The following is a 17686-nucleotide window of genomic DNA, read 5'->3' on the forward strand; positions in this document are numbered from 1 at the left end:
ATGAACATACTGCGGGAGTTCGGCAATCTACTCCTCAATGATCCCACGCAGGAGACCCTAAGTCAGTGGGGTTCTCGCACGGCCCAAGGGCAGGTCTTCCAGCAGTTGATGCAGGAGGCGTGAGTGCTCCAGGAGTGCCAGGAGGCTGAGATGCTGGGCAAGGTCATCACGCCGGCGGCCCCCCCACTCGTGCTTCCTCCGGGGCAGACGGTCGTGGCTCTGCCGATCCGCGCCCCGATGCCATTGGAGGGCGTGGAGGTGCAGGTGGAACCATGTTACTCGGAGCGCCTGCACCCTGGCATCCTGGTGGCCTGCTCTCTGGCCATGGTGAGGGAAGGGACCGTCCTGGTGCGTTGTGTCAACCTGGAAGACCAAGATATCGCCCTGAAGCCCCGGGCCGAAATGGCCAAACTAGTAAGGCCATTGGAGGAGATGCTGCCACACCCGCGATCCAGTTGAAGGTGCAGCCCGAAGATCCCTGGGCAGTAACGGTATGAACCCAACAGACTGCTGCATCCTCGGCCCAAGAGAAAGGTCGAGCCATCCTGGAGAGAATGCGGGCCGAACTTTCCGGCCTAGCGCCAGCCCAGCTTCTCCAGGTAGAGACACTTCTTGGACAATATTACAGTGTCTTCGCCAGTCACGAGGACGACTTCGGATGTACCATGGCCATCACGCATGGGATTCCCTTGGCAGGGGCGGCCCCCATCCGGGAACGATATCGGCAAATACCACCTCAGCTATACCAGGAAGTGAAAACCCTATTAGCCCAAATGTTTCGGAAGGGGGTCATACGAGAAAGCCAGAGCCCTTGGGCGGCCCCTATTGCCCTGGTTCGTAAAAAAGATGGCACTCTGCGTTTTTGCGTGGATTATCAGAAGTTGAACGCCTGCACCATCAAGGATTCGCATCCACTACCCCGCATAGAAGAGTCTGTCTGCCTTGGGGAACGCAACGTACTTTTCAACTCTAGACCGGGCCAGTGGGTACTGGCAGGTGCCGATGTCAGAGGAAGACAGAGCCAAGACAGCATTTATCCTCCCCATGGGACTGTTCGAGTTTAATCGGATGCCGTTTGCGCTGGCCAACGCCCCAGGAACCTTCCAGCGGTTGATGGAGCGGTGTCTGGGAAACCTCAACTTTGAAGCCACGTTAATATACCTGGACGATATTATCATCTATTCCGCCATGTTCGAGGACCACCTGCGGCGGTTGGGGCAGGTGCGCTCGGCCAGCTGCAGAAGTACGGGTTAAAGGTAAAGCCCCAGAAATGCCACCTGTTCCGCACCCAGATCGAATATCTGGGGCATACTGTCTCGGCGGAAGGTGTCGGACCATCCCTGGAAAAGGTCGCTGCCATCCAGGGGTGACCTACCCCCGAGACGGTGAAAGACGTGCGGGCCTTCTTGGGGTTGGCCGGCTACTACCATTGGTTCGTGAAGAATTTTGCACGCCGAACCCGAGCCCTGCAAGACCTGCTGAAGGGGGCTCCCGCCGGGGCGAATGGACGGAAGATCTCAAAGCTGCTCTCTCGGACGCCCCGGTATTGGCGTATGCAGATTTTTTGCAACCGTTCATCTTGCATACCGACGGGAGCCTTCAGGGGCTAGGAGCTGTGTTGTCACAGGTGCAGGACGGCCGGGAGAAAGTGATCGCCTATGGTAGCCGGTTGCTGCACGACTCAGAACGCAACCCGGACAATTACAGCTCCTTTAAGCTCGAGCTCCTCGCGGTAGTGTGGGCAATGACGGAGCGATTCGCAGAGTACCTAGCGGGCTCCGAAGTAGTGGTGCGGACTGATAACAACCCGCTAGCCCACTTGGAGAATGCCAAACTGGGGGCCCTAGAGCAGCGGTGGGTGGCTCGGATGGTCAAATTCAACTATAAGATCATCTACAAACGGGGAGCTGAAAACGTGCACGCCGATGCGCTCTCCAGAATCCGACACACCACCCCAGGGAGGAATCGAGACGATGAATTAGAAGCAGAAGAGACGCCGTTCACCCTCACCACCACCGCGCTTACGGCCGATGCGCAAGAAGTGCCTTATCCAGGACTCCTAGGAGGAATACTGGGACAACAGGCAACAGGAGGATAGAGAAGTTGGACTCCTGCGCTGATGGGTGGCCACCGGTAAATTGCCCACTGGCTCACAGAGAGACTTTGACCCAGGATATGTTGCTGATGCTGCGCCAGTGAGAAAAGCTAATCATCAAAAAGGGACTTTTATATCGAAAAGCCGTGTCACAAACAACGTCGGCTACAATATGGCAGGTGATCGTGCCCGGAGCCCATCTCTACCAATTGGCCTGGGAAGCCCATGAGAAGGGGGCCCACTTTGGTGCTCAAAAGACTTCACAATGGTTGCAGCAGATAGTGTACCATCCACGCTTGCACGCTGCTGTGGGAGAAGTTTGCCGAACCTGCCGCCCATGCGAGCTCGCTAAACCCCCCCATGCAACGAGCCCCGGTGCAGACTATTGTAACATCAGCCCCCTGGAGCTCCTCACGGTGAACTATCTAACCATAGGTCCTGCCTATCAGGGGTATGAACATTGTCTCGTTATGGTGGACCATTTCAACAAGTTCGCCGTGGTCACCCCCACCCGAGACCAAACAGTGGAGTCGGCCGCCTATGTGATTTGTAATAACTTCATCCAAGTGTACGAATACATTCGGACCAAGGAGCGTGCTTCCTAGGAAGAGTCATGGAAGAGCTACATCATCTCTACGGTATCGATAAATCCCAGACTACACCATACCACCCGCAGGGAAACGGAGCCTGCGAACGATTCAAGTGAGCACTAATCCAAATGCTGCGCACCCTAGAGAGCGACCGCAAGGCCCGCTGGCCTGAGTATGTCCCTGAGCTGGTGTGGGTATATAATAACCAGGTGCGCCGAGTGACTGGTTACACCCCCTACTCATTGCTGTTCGAACGGGAAGGCAAAGGAATTACAGAAGTGGAGTTAAACCAGGAGGAACCCCAACCTTGGGCCGGAGTATCCTCGTGGGTCCGAAACCACCGTCACTGACTGCAGACCCTCCACCGGATCGTCCACACAAAGCTCCAGGATCTAGAACACCTGGGAGGAGCGCTGCCCCCACCCATTGACTTCCAGACTGGGGATCGGGTACTCGTACTTGATCAATGTCCCCAAAACAAGTTAGAGCCACGATGGGAGGTGAACCCATACTGAGTGTTGCACCAAATAAGCCCCGACGGGCCTGTGTACGAAATACAATCGTAAGGAAGCAACGCGCCTTTCACTCGTGTTGTGCACCGTAACATGTTACGGCCTTGTACGTCTACTGATCCCCCGTGGCTCGAACCGACCCCCTCAGGTCCCCGACCCCCCGCCCACGGTCTGGGACCTGGATGACGAAGAGGACTTCCCAATTGTATCTGCGGGCCACCCAAGTAGTGGCACTACAGTGGACCCGGCATCCCACCAGAATCAACTAGTCGACCACCCTCCACCACCCCAGAAGACTCCACTACACCCGAGCTTCAACGCTCCGAGCGGTCAACAGCTGGCAAACTCCCTGAACGTTACGAACAGGACCAGATTGTATGGCGACAAGGACTGTCGTCTCAAAAGACTAACCCGAGTCTACAGAAACCCTCGCCCGAGGACTGTCGAGCATACAGGGCAGGGGAGTGTGAGAGGAATGGCCCCCCGTCGAGTGTCCGGGCCGGAACTAAGGGAGCCGTCATCTAGGTTCTGGGGGAAACTATTCCCGGGGGACAGAGTTTGGGGACGGACCGTTCAGATAGACAGATGGGCTAGGGGAGGGGCCAGTACAAAAGGGGTGGGAAGCGTCAGTCACGATGAGTCAGCAGACTGGGACAGAGGCAGCAGGAGACCATGGAAGCGACTGAGGGCTAGAGCGACTTACCAGTGCCAGGGAAGAAGCTCACTGAGGACTATAGAGGGACGGCGCCGAGACGACCGTCCTAGACTTGCTGCCCTGCTCCTGCCCGCGGCCACTGCTGTGGCCTACCCGTGGTTACCCGCGGCCGTTGCCGTCCTGCTCCGGCCCACGGCTGCGGCCTGTTCCCCGCCGCTGCCCTGCTCTCACCAGTGGCCGTGGCAAGTCCTGTGCCGTCGGTGGCCACCACTGTCTCACTCCGGTCCGCGGCAAGGGCCGAGCCTCTGCTCACCGCGGAGTCCTCGTCGCAGCGGCTAGCTGCACAGGTGGCCTGTCACCCGCCACCCCGCATCGCTGCCGCTTGCCAACCACACTGGAGCATTGTGCAGTATATGGAGGAGCTGAGGCATAAGTATCATTTTGATCAGATTGACTCTAACTGCCACAGACAGAAATAGTTTCTTCCAGGCCCCAATCTTCTGCTGAAATTTCCGGCAGGATTGCTTTCTAATTACTGATAGCTTGCAGATGGTGTCATGACTTCCATGGCTTTCCGGTGCTTTTTGCAAATCCCTTTCTTCATGTGTTCAATACTTTTTTCCCTGTGTCCTTTCTAATTATTACATATAACTTAATTTTTGGACATCTATAGTTTGATTTTTTTGCCTGTGGGGATTGGATAGCTTGTTATCGAGATGTGGTGAGAATTTCATGTCAGTAGCACCTTTAGAAATATATTTTGTTAGAAAATTGGTGACATGTTCAATATTTGTTTCACTCGCTGTATATTATGGCTGCCTGAATGTCATATCGAAAAGATGATTGCTCTTCTTTAAAGGGAACATGTAAGCAGGCTTGTGCACAGTAACCTACAGACAATGTCAGGTCGACATCGTTATACTGAATAAAATTATACCTTGGTTGATGAGATCCATCTTGTGATTATTGTTTAACCCCTTTCCACATCGAGTGTACATTTACGCTGATGTCAGACTCCGGCGCTGAGCCCACATCTTTACCGCCACATGTCAGCTGTTTTGAACTGTTGTGTATATAGTTTTTATCAGTTTAAGTAATTTTTTTTTACCTACAAGCAACCTGAAATTTCTGCACCTTGATATCTCTCGGTGGCAAAGACAGCGTCATTCCCTGGTCCTCCTGTTTGTCAACTAATTTGTGGGATACTCCTGTTTCAGGGTCCAATCCTTCCCCACCAGGTCTGCAGCAGTCTCTTGCAAACACATCCATACTTCAAGCGGGAGTTGTGCCTCAGTTTGCACAACCGTATCAGGTGAGCAAATTCCTATTGATACACACCAACTCAATTGATTATATCTCACTATGTTTAGATAGCGCCACATTTTTCTCCTTCAGGAACTTCAATGCTATGTACTGTGTAAATAATTAATATGTCTTAGGTTCTCCAGATATTAAAAAAAAAACGTTTGAACATGGCGCCCGATAGCTGCTACTATGCAGGATTTGTCAGCACCATCTTTCTAGTGCATATCATTAAGTCAAGACTGAAAATAAATAATAAACAACAACCACAAGTTGGATTCAATCAACCAAAGTATCATTTTAATCAGTATAACGGTGCCAATCTGACACTGCCTGTACGTTACAGTCCGCAGTCCTGCTGACAGGTTCCCTTTAAAGTAGGGTGACAGCAGTATAGCTAGCTAAAGAAACTACCACTACCATGACAATAATCACAATTGCTAAAATTCCACAACAGTACTAAAATGTGTAAGAAATAAAACAATCAGTCCAAATTACCCCTAGCACTATAACTGTCTAATCTTCTATTATTCCTCACTTTGGCTTCCTTGAGTTTCTTGAGCGAAATACTAAGATTGCTGTAGATGACACTATGTGTAAAAGCTGAAAAATTAAATTGTCCATGATTAGTGAGGGATCCTAGAACTACCAGGTACTGTGCAAAAAGAATTTTTAAAAAAGAATGATAGTGAAGTAGTATTGGGAAGATATTTATGAATACTCAATGTCTACTTAGGACCAAATTATAAATAGAAATTTTCAAGCAACCAGTGACTTAATCACCAACATGTCCACATAGAATAACTGTACATATTTGGAGCTGTGAAAAACATTAAAGTGGAACATGAGACGATATTTATAGACAAATATTTGAGATGTTTGAAAAATTTGGTCCCTTGCAGCAGATGATGCCTCATTACATCATCGGGCTAATTTGGCCAAGTGTACTATGTATAGCACAGATTAAGATCAGAAACGTTTTGCGCCTCTTAAAGAAACATAAAATCTGTGTACAACATGCAAATGTGAAGCTGACAAATAATTTGCTAATCTTACTTTTTATTTATGTCAGTGCTTTGCAAGCAGAATTCTTTGAACCTTTAAGATTCCTCAAATGAGGGCAAAATCATTTCAGTCTGCCTAAAGATTCCTGAAATGCATGCAAGCGAAGAAGTCAACAAATCTCACCTACAATTTACAACATAGATTCATTTAGATACTGCAACACCAAAGCAATCCTTGCCTGGGAGCGGAATTTTTTAAGGTAATTAGGGAATGAAGGAGGGTCCCACTTTGCAGCAAGCATTATGCAATCACATGATAACTATATAAACCTAGTCTCCAAAATTTTAAAATTAGACTAACAAGGGATATTTTCAAAATATTATTTGCACTCCTAAAAAATTTCAACATTGATCTTTTATTACACAGTCACAATTAATAAAACACACAAACATTTAAAAACATCTAAAAGCACACATTGGTGTTTATTATCATAAGCCACCAGCTCTGGCCTCAGACAAACAAGCTGCCCACATGAGGCTACAATAAAGTCTGTCCCTCCAAATTATCTTTAGTGATTTCAACAAAACATACCGCATATACTTGCGTATAAGCTGAGATTTTCAGCTCATTTTTTTGGGCTGAATGTCCCCCTCTCAGCTTATACCCGAGTCATATACACCAGGGGGTCGGCAGGGGAGGGGGAGCAGGGGTGTCAGATCATACTTACCCCCAGGGCCGACTCCAGGTTTTTGAGGGCCCCGGGCGAAAGAGTCTCAGTGGGCCCCCCTTTAACACATATCACGATTCATGCCGTGTGGCATCCGTGGTGCCAGCCAAAAACGGGCTTGTCTCCATGTGGATCACACGGACATGCATGTTATCCACAAGGACTCACGCTCTGTGGCAAAACTCGTTCATGTGAAGGAGGCTATTGATTAGTAGTGTACTTTTGAAAGAATGATGAGAAAGAAAGAACAGAGAGAGAGAAAGAAAGAAAGAAAGAAGGGAAAGAAAGAACAGAGAAAGAAAGAACAGAGAGAAAGAAAGGAAGAACAGAGAGAGAAAGAAAGATTAGGGAGAGAAAGATACGGTGATGGATCTGAAGCATTCCCTGAAGTGCATCCATGGTTCCGTCAAAATCTCCTCCCGAAATAACCTAATTTCCGGTCAGCTTCCAGCATGTTACTGCGGTAGAACGTCACGTGCGAGTTTTAAAGTGCTCCTTGGGGCTCCATCGTGTACTCCTGTGTTCGTGGGAAAAGTAAGCTCCCGGCTGGGGCAGTCTCTCTCTCAAAATTGGGACTGTCCCACTGGATCCGGGACGGTTGGGAGGTATGAATGCTCCCCACCATACACATGGTACACACACGGCTCCGCACACCTCATACACACACGGTTCCCATTTGTATGCCGCGTACACACGGCTCCACTCCATACACTTTGTACACACGGCTCCGCTCTGTACACCTTGTGCACACACGGCTCCGGGCTCCACACCGTACACCTCGTGCACACGTGGCTCAGCTCTGTACACCTTGTACACACGTGGCTCCACTCCGCCTACCTCATACACACGTGTGTTATGAGCTCATTTTCTGCTCCACCAGTTGAGAGTTCCCCGTCCGTTCTCCCTCTGGTGGTGACCGGAGGTAGTGAGGTTGGTTTAAGTGGTAGTGATCTGCCACCTGGTGAGGAAGATAATGATTGGATCTCTGGAGTATCAGACTGGATATAAGACAGCCGACGCCCTATCCTGTTGCTGGTGATTCAGTCTGCTTCTCAGGTCTAGGACTCAGCTCTGTTCCAGTCTTTCAAGATAAGTTTGTTTTTTTATTTTCTCCTCGGCTACCCTTTCATAACAGAATCACCAGCCATACCGCAGATTCTAGGCTACTCAAAAGCAGGAAAAAAAAAAGTGTCAGAATTTTTTTTTTTTTTTTATATATATGCATTTTTTCCTCTTTTTCTCTGGGGCCGTAGGAGGATTTTTTCCTTAATGGAGATTAAGCAATTGTCTGATCGTGTGTAGCAGATCGCTGCTGAAGTGCAGGGAGTTTCCGCCTATCTCGCTCAATCACATGCTGTTGAACCCAAAATCCCCACTTCTGATGTGTTTTCTGGGGATCGGTCTAACTTTTTGAATTTTAAGAATAATTGTAAATTATTTTTTGCCTTGAAGCCTAACTCATCGGGATGCTCTGCGCAACAGGTTAAAATTGTCATCTCCTTGCTGTGCGGCGATCCCCAGGATTGGGCGTTTTCTCTGATACCTGAAAATCCTATTCTGACTAATGTGGATGCATTTTTTCAGTCCTTGGGGTTGTTGTATGATGAACCTAATGTCGTTGATCAAGCTGAGAGAACCCTGTTGGCATTAAACCAGGGTCAGGATCCTGCAGAGTTATATTGTCAAAAATTCTGAAAGTGGGCGGTCCTTACTACATGGAATGATAGTGCATTGGCAGCCCTCTTTCGGAAAGGTTTATCAGAGACCGTAAAGGATGTTATGGTTGGATTCCCTGTTCCCTCTGGTCTGGATGGCTCTATGGCATTAGCTATTCAAGTTGATCGGCGTTTACGTGAGCGTAAAAATACACGGGAGGAGCTGCCACCTTTTGAACAAATGTCTGAACCTATGCAATGTGATGGGGTTTTGTCTAGGGCGCAACGTCGGGAGTTTAGAAGGCGTAATAAGCTGTGTTTTTTCTGTGGAGACGCCTCTCATACTATTTCTGTCTGCCCTAAACGAGAGAAACATTTTGCACACACATTTGCTGTGGGCAGTATACAACCTAAGTTCCTTTTGGCAATTACTCTGATCTGCTCCTTGTCCACATTTTCCACTAAGGCTTTTGTGGATTCAGGAGCAGCTCTGAATCTGATGGATTTGGACTTTGCAAAACGTTGTGGTTTGTCCATGACGCCTCTGCAGACGCCTATTCCTTTGAGGGGTATTGATGCCACTCCGTTGGCGGAGAATAAACCTCAGTTTTGGACCCAGGTGATAATGCGAGTTGCCCTTGACCACCAGGAAAATTGTAAATTTTTGGTGCTGCATAATTTGCATGACACTATTGTTCTGGGGTTCCCCTGGTTGCAAACTCATAACCCAGTTTTGGATTGGAAGTCTGTGGTGAGTTGGGGTTGTCAGTGTGTACTTAGGGATGCTCCTGTTTTCTCCACCTCTCCTCAGTCTCATGATATTCCTGATTATCTGGCTGAATTCTCTGATGTATTTAGTGAGAGTAAGTCTGCGTCTTTGCCCTCTCATAGGAGTTACGACTGTGCAATTGAGTTAATGCCTGGGTGTAAATTTCCAAAGGGTCGGCTTTTTAACTTATCTGTACCCGAACATGATGCTATGCGATCCTATATTAAGGAGTCGTTGGAGAAGGGTCATATTAGACCATGCTCGTCACCTTTAGGTGCTGGGATTTTTTTTGTGGCCAAGAAAGATGGTTCATTAAGACCGTGTATTGATTATTGTTCCCTTAACAAGATGACGGTTAAATATCAGTACCCGTTACCTCTGATGTCTGATTTATTCTCCAGAGTTAAGAGTGCCTGCTGGTTTACTAAGCTTGACCTCAGGGGGGCGTATAATCTTATTCGCATCAAGCACGGGGATGAATGGAAGACGGCATTTAATACTCCGGAGGGACATTTTGAGTACCTGGTGATGCCTTTTGGGCTCTCCAATGCCCCTTCTGTCTTCCAGTCCTTTATGAATGATATTTTCGGACACTTTGTGGATAAGTTTTTGATCATCTATCTGGATGATATTTTGATCTTTTCTAATGATTGGAATTCCCATGTGGAACATGTCCGGACTGTGTTTCGGATTTTGAGGGAGAATTCCCTGTTTGTTAAGGGATCGAAATGTCTCTTTAGTGTACAGAGGATTTCATTTTTGGGATTTATCTTATCGCCATCGACTATTGAAATAGACCCGGCCACGGTACAGGCCATTTATGATTGGGTTCAGCCTACTTCTTTGAAGGCTCGTCAGAAGCTTTTGGGTTTTGCTAATTTCTATCGTAAATTTATAGGTAATTTTTCTAGTATTGTCAAACCACTGACTGATCTGACCAAGAAGGGAGCTGATGTGCTGAATTGGTCTCCTGAGGCTGTCTCAGCATTTCAGGAGCTTAAGCGGAGGTTTACTTGAGCTCCAGTTTTACAGCAACCTGATGTCTCACTTCCATTTCAAGTGGAGGTAGATGCTTCTGAGATTGGTGCAGGAGCTGTTTTGTCCCAAGGAGACCCTGCGACTTCTAAGATGAATGCCTGTGCCTTCTTTTCTCGAAAGTTCTCCCCATCTGAACGCAACTATGACGTAGGGAATCGGGAATTGTTGGCCATGAAATGGGCATTTGAGGAGTGGAGACATTGGTTGGAGGGAGCTAGACATCAATTTGTGGTCCTCACCGATCACAAGAATCTGACTTATCTGGAGTCGGCTAAACGCTTGAATCCTAGAAAGGCTAGATGGGCCTTGTTTTTCACGTGTTTTAATTTTGTGGTCTCTTTTCTTCCGGGCACTAAGAATGTTAAGGCAGACGCCCTTTCTAGGAGTTTCTTTGCTGATTCTCTTAATGTGACCGAGCCTACTACTATCCTAGGTGAGGGGGTAGTTCTTTCTGCCATTTCGCCCGATTTGAGACACGCCCTGGAGGAATTTCAGGAGGATAAACCTGAGGTATTTTTGGTACCAGAGATTTGGTGAGTCGGTCATTTTGGTGGCCTGCCTTATCTTGTGATGTCAGGAATTTTGTACAGTCCTGTGGGACTTGTTCTCGGTCTAAACCCTGTTCTCATTCTAGTGGGTTGCTGATGCCCCTGCCGGTGCCCAAGAGGCCATGGACCCATATCTCAATGGATTTTATTTCTGATCTTCCTGTCTCTCAGAGAATGACTGTTATCTGGGTAATTTGTGATAGATAGGGAGAACGGAAGGGGAACTCTCAACTGGTGGAGCAGAAAATGAGCTCATAACAGTACCCCCCTTGAGGAGGGGTCACCGAACCCTCATCCATGCCACCAGGCCGATCAGGATGGGCCCGGTGAAAAGCACAAACCAAGTTATTGGCATGAATATCCGAGGCAGAGACCCAAGAATTATCCTCCTGGCCATAACCCTTCCATTTGACCAAATACTGGAGTCTCCGTCTAACCAAACGAGAATCCAATATTTTCTCTACCTCATATTCCATATTGCCTTTAACCAACACAGGGTCAGGAGGTGCCGCCACAGGAACTACTGGCTCAACAAACCTCTTCAACAGTGATTTGTGAAATACATTATAGATTAAGAAACAGGATTAAGAATCTCCAAAATCCTATAAGGTCCAATAAATCTTGGCTTAAATTTTGGAGATGCAACCGTCATAGGAATATTCTTAGACGACAACCAAACCATATCACCCACTTTAAACCGGGGACCAATGGTCCTATGCCGGTTGGAAAAGCGCTGGGCCTTTTCCTGAGAGAGAGACAATTTATCCACCACTTGGTCCCATATCTGCTGCATTCTCACAACCACAGTGTCCACACCTGGGCAGGACGAAGATTCTACTTGCCCTGAAGAGAATCGAGGATGAAACCCAAAATTACAGAAAAAGGGTGACATCAAGGTGGCAGAACTAGCTCTATTGTTCAGCGCAAATTCGGCCAAGGGCAAAAATGAGACCCAATCATCCTGATCAGCGGAAATAAAACATCTCAAATACGACTCCAAGGTCTGGTTTGTTCTCTCTGTCTGCCCATTGGTCTGAGGGTGAAAAGCAGAGGAGAAGGACAACTGAATTCCCAGCTTGGAACAGAAAGTCCTCCAAAATCTAGACACAAACTGAACTCCTCTGTCAGATACAATGTTCTCAGGAATCCCGTGCAAGCGAACCACCTGTTGCAAAAACAGGGGCACCAACCCAGAGGAAGACGGCAACTTAGGGAGTGGTACAAGATGAACCATCTTAGAGAACCTATCACAAATCACCCAAATAACAGTCATTCTTTGAGAGACCGGCATATCAGAGATGAAATCCATTGAAATATGGGTCCATGGCCTCCTGGGAACCGGCAAAGGCATCATCAACCTACTAGAGCGAGAACAAGATTTAGACCGGGAGCAAGTCCCACAGGACTGCACAAAATTCCTGACATCATGAGACAAGGTGGGCCACCAAAAAGAGCGACTCACCAGATCTCTAGTACCAAAAATACCTGGATGACCAGCCAATGCAGAGCAATGAACTTCAGACATCACTCTCTTCTTCCACTGGTAAGGAACATACAACTTTCCACTGGGACAACGCTCAGGTTTGTCCTCCTGGAACTCATGCAGAGCAAGTCTCAAATCGGGCGAGATGGCAGAAAGAACTACCCCTTCGCCTAAGATGGTAGCAGGCTTGGTCACCACAGGAGAATCAGCAAAGAAGCTCCTAGAGAGGGCGTCTGCCTTGACATTCTTAATTCCAGGAAGAAAAGAGACCACAAAATCAAAACGTGTAAAAAACAAGGCCCACCTAGCCTGTCTAGGGTTCAAGTGTTTAGCCGACTCTAGGTAAATCAAATTCTTGTGGTCAGTGAGGACCACAACTTGATGTTTAGCTCCCTCCAACCAATGTCTCCACTCCTCAAATGCCCATTTCATTGCCAACAGTTCCCGATTCCCCACATCATAGTTACATTCAGATGGAGAGAACTTTCAGGAAAAGAAAGCACAGGGATTCATTTTAGATGTTACAGGATCCTTTTGGGACAAAACAGCTCCTGCACCAATCTCAGAAGCATCCACCTCTACCTGGAACGGGAGTGAGACATCAGGATGCCGCAAAACCGGGGCGGAGGTAAATCTTCGCTTCAGCTCCTGAAAGGAAGCAACAGCCTCCGGAGACCAATTCAACACATCAGCACCCTTCTTAGTCAGATCAGTCAATGGCTTGGCAATACTAGAAAATTTTGCTATAAATTTCCGATAAAAATTAGCAAACCCCAAAAACTTCTGGAGGGCCTTCAAAGAAGTGGGTTGAACCCAATCATAAATGGCCTGTACCTTGGCCGGGTCCATTTCAATAGTTGACGGAGACAAAATAAATCCCAAAAATGAAATCCTCTGTACTCCAAAAAGGTATTTCGATCCCTTGACATACAGGGAATTCTCCCTCAAGATCCGGAACACAGTCCGAATATGTTCCACATGAGAATCCCAATCCTTGGAGAAGATCAAAATATCATCCAGATAGATAATCAAAAATTTATCGACAAAGTCTCGGAAAATATCGTTCACGAAGCACTGGAAGACAGAAGGGGCATTAGTGAGCCCAAAAGGCATCACCAGGTACTCAAAATGTCCCTCCGGAGTATTAAACGCCGTCTTCCATTCATCCCCCTGCTTAATGCGGATAAGATTATACGCCCCCCTGAGGTCAAGCTTGGTAAACCAGCAAGCACCTCTAACTCTAGAGAATAGATCCGAAATCAGGGGTAACGGATACTGATATTTAATAGTAATTTTGTTGAGGGCACGATAATCAATACAAGGCCTTAAAGAACCATCCTTTTTGGCCACAAAAAGAAAACCGGCACCTAAGGGTGAAGAGGATGGTCTAATATGACCCTTCTCCAACGCCTCCTTAATATAGGATCGCATAGCCTCGTGCTCGGGTACAGATAAATTGAAGAGCCGACCCTTGGGAAATTTACACCCCGGGCTCAGTTCAATTGCACAGTCATAACTCCTATGAGGAGGCAAAGATGCAGACTCATTCTCACTAAATACATCATAAAAGTCCGCCAAATAGTCAGGAACATCATGCGACTGAGGAGAGGTGGAAAAAAACAGAGCCTCACTAAAGGCACACCAACAACTCCAGCTCACCACAGACACAGATTTCCAATCCAAAACTGGATTATGAATTTGCAACCAGGGAAACCCCAGAACAACGGCATCATGCAGACCATGCAACACCAAAAATCTGCAATTTTCTTGTTGGTCTGGGGCGACCCGCATGACCACCTGGGTCCAAAACTGAGGTTTATTTTTCACCAAAGGAGTAGCATCAATCCCCCTCAAAGGGATAGGCGTCTGCAGAGGTGTCATCGGAAATCCACAACGTTTCGCAAAATCCAAGTCCATTAGGTTTAGCGCTGCTCCTGAATCCACAAAAGCCTTGGCGGAAAATGTGGACAGGGAGCAGATCAGAGTAATTGTCAGAAGAAGCTTAGGTTGAACACCACCAACAGAAAACGTGTGTGCAAAGCATTTCTCTCGTTTAGGACAAACAGAAATAATATGCGAGGCATCTCCACAGAAAAAACAAAGCTTATTATGACAAAAGTATCGGAAGTCAGTATCGGAATTCCGATACCGCTAATATCGGCCGATACCCGATACTTGCGGTATCGGAATGCTCAACACTACTTATTACGCCTTCTGAACTCCTGACGTTGCGCCCTAGACAAAACTCTATTACATTGCATAGTTTCAGACGTCTGTTCAACCGGTGGCAACACCTCTCGTGCAATCCTGCGTTCACGTAAACGCCGATCAACCTGAATGGCTAATGACATAGAATCGTCCAGTCCAGAGGGAACAGGAAATCCCACCATAGTATCTTTTACGGCTTCTGACAAACCCTTCCGAAAGAGAGCAGCCAAGGCATCATCATTCCAGGTAGTAAGGACCGCCCACTTTCGGAACCTTTGACAGTACAACTCTGCAGAATCTCGACCCTGGTTCAATGCCAACAGGGTCTTTTCAGCCTGATCAATAGCCTTAGGTTCGTCATACAACAACCCCAAGGCTTGAAAGAATGCGTTCACATTAGTCAGAATAGGATTATCTGGTTTCAAAGAAAACGCCCAATCCTGGGGATCACCACGCAGCAAAGAGATGACAATTTTAACCTGCTGCGCGGAGCTCCCTGACGAGTTAGGCTTCAAGGCAAAAAATAATTTACAATTATTTTTGAAACTCAAAAATTTAGATCGATCCCCAAAAAATACATCAGGTGTAGGGATCTTTGGTTCAACAGCATGTGAACGAGCAAGGTTGGCGGAAATTCCCCGCACTTCTGCAGCGAGCTGCTCCACATGATCAGACAATTGCTTTATCTCCATTGAGAGAAAAAAAAATTCCCCCTACGGCCTCAGAGATATAGAGGAAAGAATATACACACCTTTTTTTTTTTTTTTTTTTAAGCACAATTCTTTCCTGCTATTGAGTACCCTAGGATCTGCGGTATGGCGGGTGATTCTGTTATGAATGAGTCACCGTAGGAGGCAAAAACAGAAAAGCTAGCTAAGTCCAGAAAACCAGAGAAGTTGGCAGCTATAGGATTGCAGACCCCTGAACCTATCAACACAACTAGCAGTAGCCGTGGGGGGTTCCTACGATGCCCTAGACCCCTCGATCACAGCCGGAGGACTATATAGCCTAAAGACAGAAAGGGAAATCTAAACTGCCCCAGACCAGACCCCAAAGCAAAAGGCAGCCCCCAACATATAATGATGGTGAAGCAAGAAGAAAGAACACTAACACAGACAGAAAGATAGACTGAGCATAGACGGGTACCAAGCTAACTAGATAGGAATTCAGAAAGAGAATTGGAGGGATCCAATGGATGGATATCCTTAAGGACAAAAATGTCCAGGAAGGATGGGAAATCTTGAAAAATGAAATTCTCAAAGCACAGTTGTTAACAATTCCGAAAAGAGGGAAGAATAGGAAGCATTTAAGGAAACCAGGATGGATGAACACAGAACTTAAGCACATGTTAAAAAGGAAGAAAAAAATGTTTATAAAATGGAAAGAGGGAGGCATATCTAAAGAAGAATATAATGCTGTCTGCAGAACTTGCAGGGCACAAATCATATTATCTAAAGCTGAAAATGAATTGAGGCTTGCAAGAGATGTCAAAAGCAATAATAAAGGATTTTGGGGATATGTCAAAAGTAAAAGAAAAGTCAAAGATGCTATAGGATTTTTACAGGATGAAAATGATGAAATGGTAAGACAGGATGTTGAGAAGGCTGATCTTTTAAATTCCTATTTTGCATCTGTTTTCTTTCAGAAAGGAAATGTAACATCAACTGTTATTCACTGTCCTATTAAGGGAATAGAAGAATCCAGGATATCTATAAACAGAAAGATAGTGAGGAAACACTTAGCTAACCTAAATGAATTCAAGTCTCCAGGTCCAGATGAATTACACCCCAGAGTACTGAAGGAGATAGCAGAAGAAATTTTTGAACCCCTCTCCATAATCTTTGAAAATTCTTGGAGAACAGGAGAAGTGCCAGAAGACTGGAGAAGAGCAAATGTTGTTCCTATCTTCAAAAAGGGGAAGAAGGTGGACCCAGGCAACTATAGGCCGGTGAGTCTGACTTCTATACCAGGAAAGATCTTTGAACAAATTATTAAACAACATGTATGTCAATACCTGGATAAGAATGAAGTGATTAAACAGAGTCAGCATGGGTTTGTAACTAATAAGTCATGTCAGACTAACTTAATTTCCTTCTATGACGGTATCACTGATTGGGTGGATCAAGGAAATGCTGTAGATATAGTATATCTTGACTTCAGCAAAGCATTTGACAAAGTCTCTCATACAATCCTTATTGAAAAAATGACTAAGTATGGAATGGACAAGGCAACTGTTAGGTGGATTCATAACTGGCTTAGTGATCGGACCCAAAGAGTGGTCGTAAATGGCTGCACATCCAGTTGGAAGAATGTCTCAAGTGGGGTACCACAGGGCTCTGTCCTGGGCCCTGTATTGTTCAACATCTTTATCAACGATTTAGATGAAGGAATTGAGGGTAAACTGATTAAATTTGCTGATGACACAAAGCTAGGAGGGATAGCTAATACTAGAGAAGAGAGAGAGAGGATTCAAAAAGATTTAAATAAACTGGAGAAGTGGGCAGCAACTAACAGAATGGTTTTTAACAGGGAGAAATGCAAAGTACTACATCTGGGCAATAAAAATGAAAAAAGCATATATAGAATGGGAGGAATAGGGCTAAGTGACAGCACATGTGAAAAAGACTTGGGTATACTAATAGATCACAGACTGAATATGAGTCAACAGTGTGATGCAGCAGCAAAAAAGGCAAATGCAATTCTAGGATGTATTAACAGAAGCATACAGTCTAGATCACGTGAAGTCATTATTTCCCTCTACTCCTCTTTGGTCAGACCTCATCTGGAATATTGTGTCCAGTTTTGGGCACCACATTTTAAAAAAGACATCAACAAACTGGAGCAAGTTCAGAAAAGAGCGACCAGAATGGTGACCGGTCTGCAAACCCTGTCTTATGAGGAAAGGTTGCAGGATTTGGGAATGTTTAGTTTGCAAAAGAGAAGACTGAGAGGAGACTTAATAGCTGTCTACAAATATCTAAAGGGCTGTCACATTGTAGAAGGATCAACTTTATTCTCATTTGCACAAGGAAAGACTAGAAGCAATGGGATGAAACTGAATGGGAGGAGACACAGATTAGATATTAGAAAAAACTTTTT

The sequence above is a fragment of the Dendrobates tinctorius genome, unplaced genomic scaffold (assembly GCF_039654945.1).
Source record: "Dendrobates tinctorius isolate UK_male_01 unplaced genomic scaffold, ASM3965494v1 ptg000029l, whole genome shotgun sequence".
Lineage (NCBI taxonomy): Eukaryota > Metazoa > Chordata > Amphibia > Anura > Dendrobatidae > Dendrobates > Dendrobates tinctorius.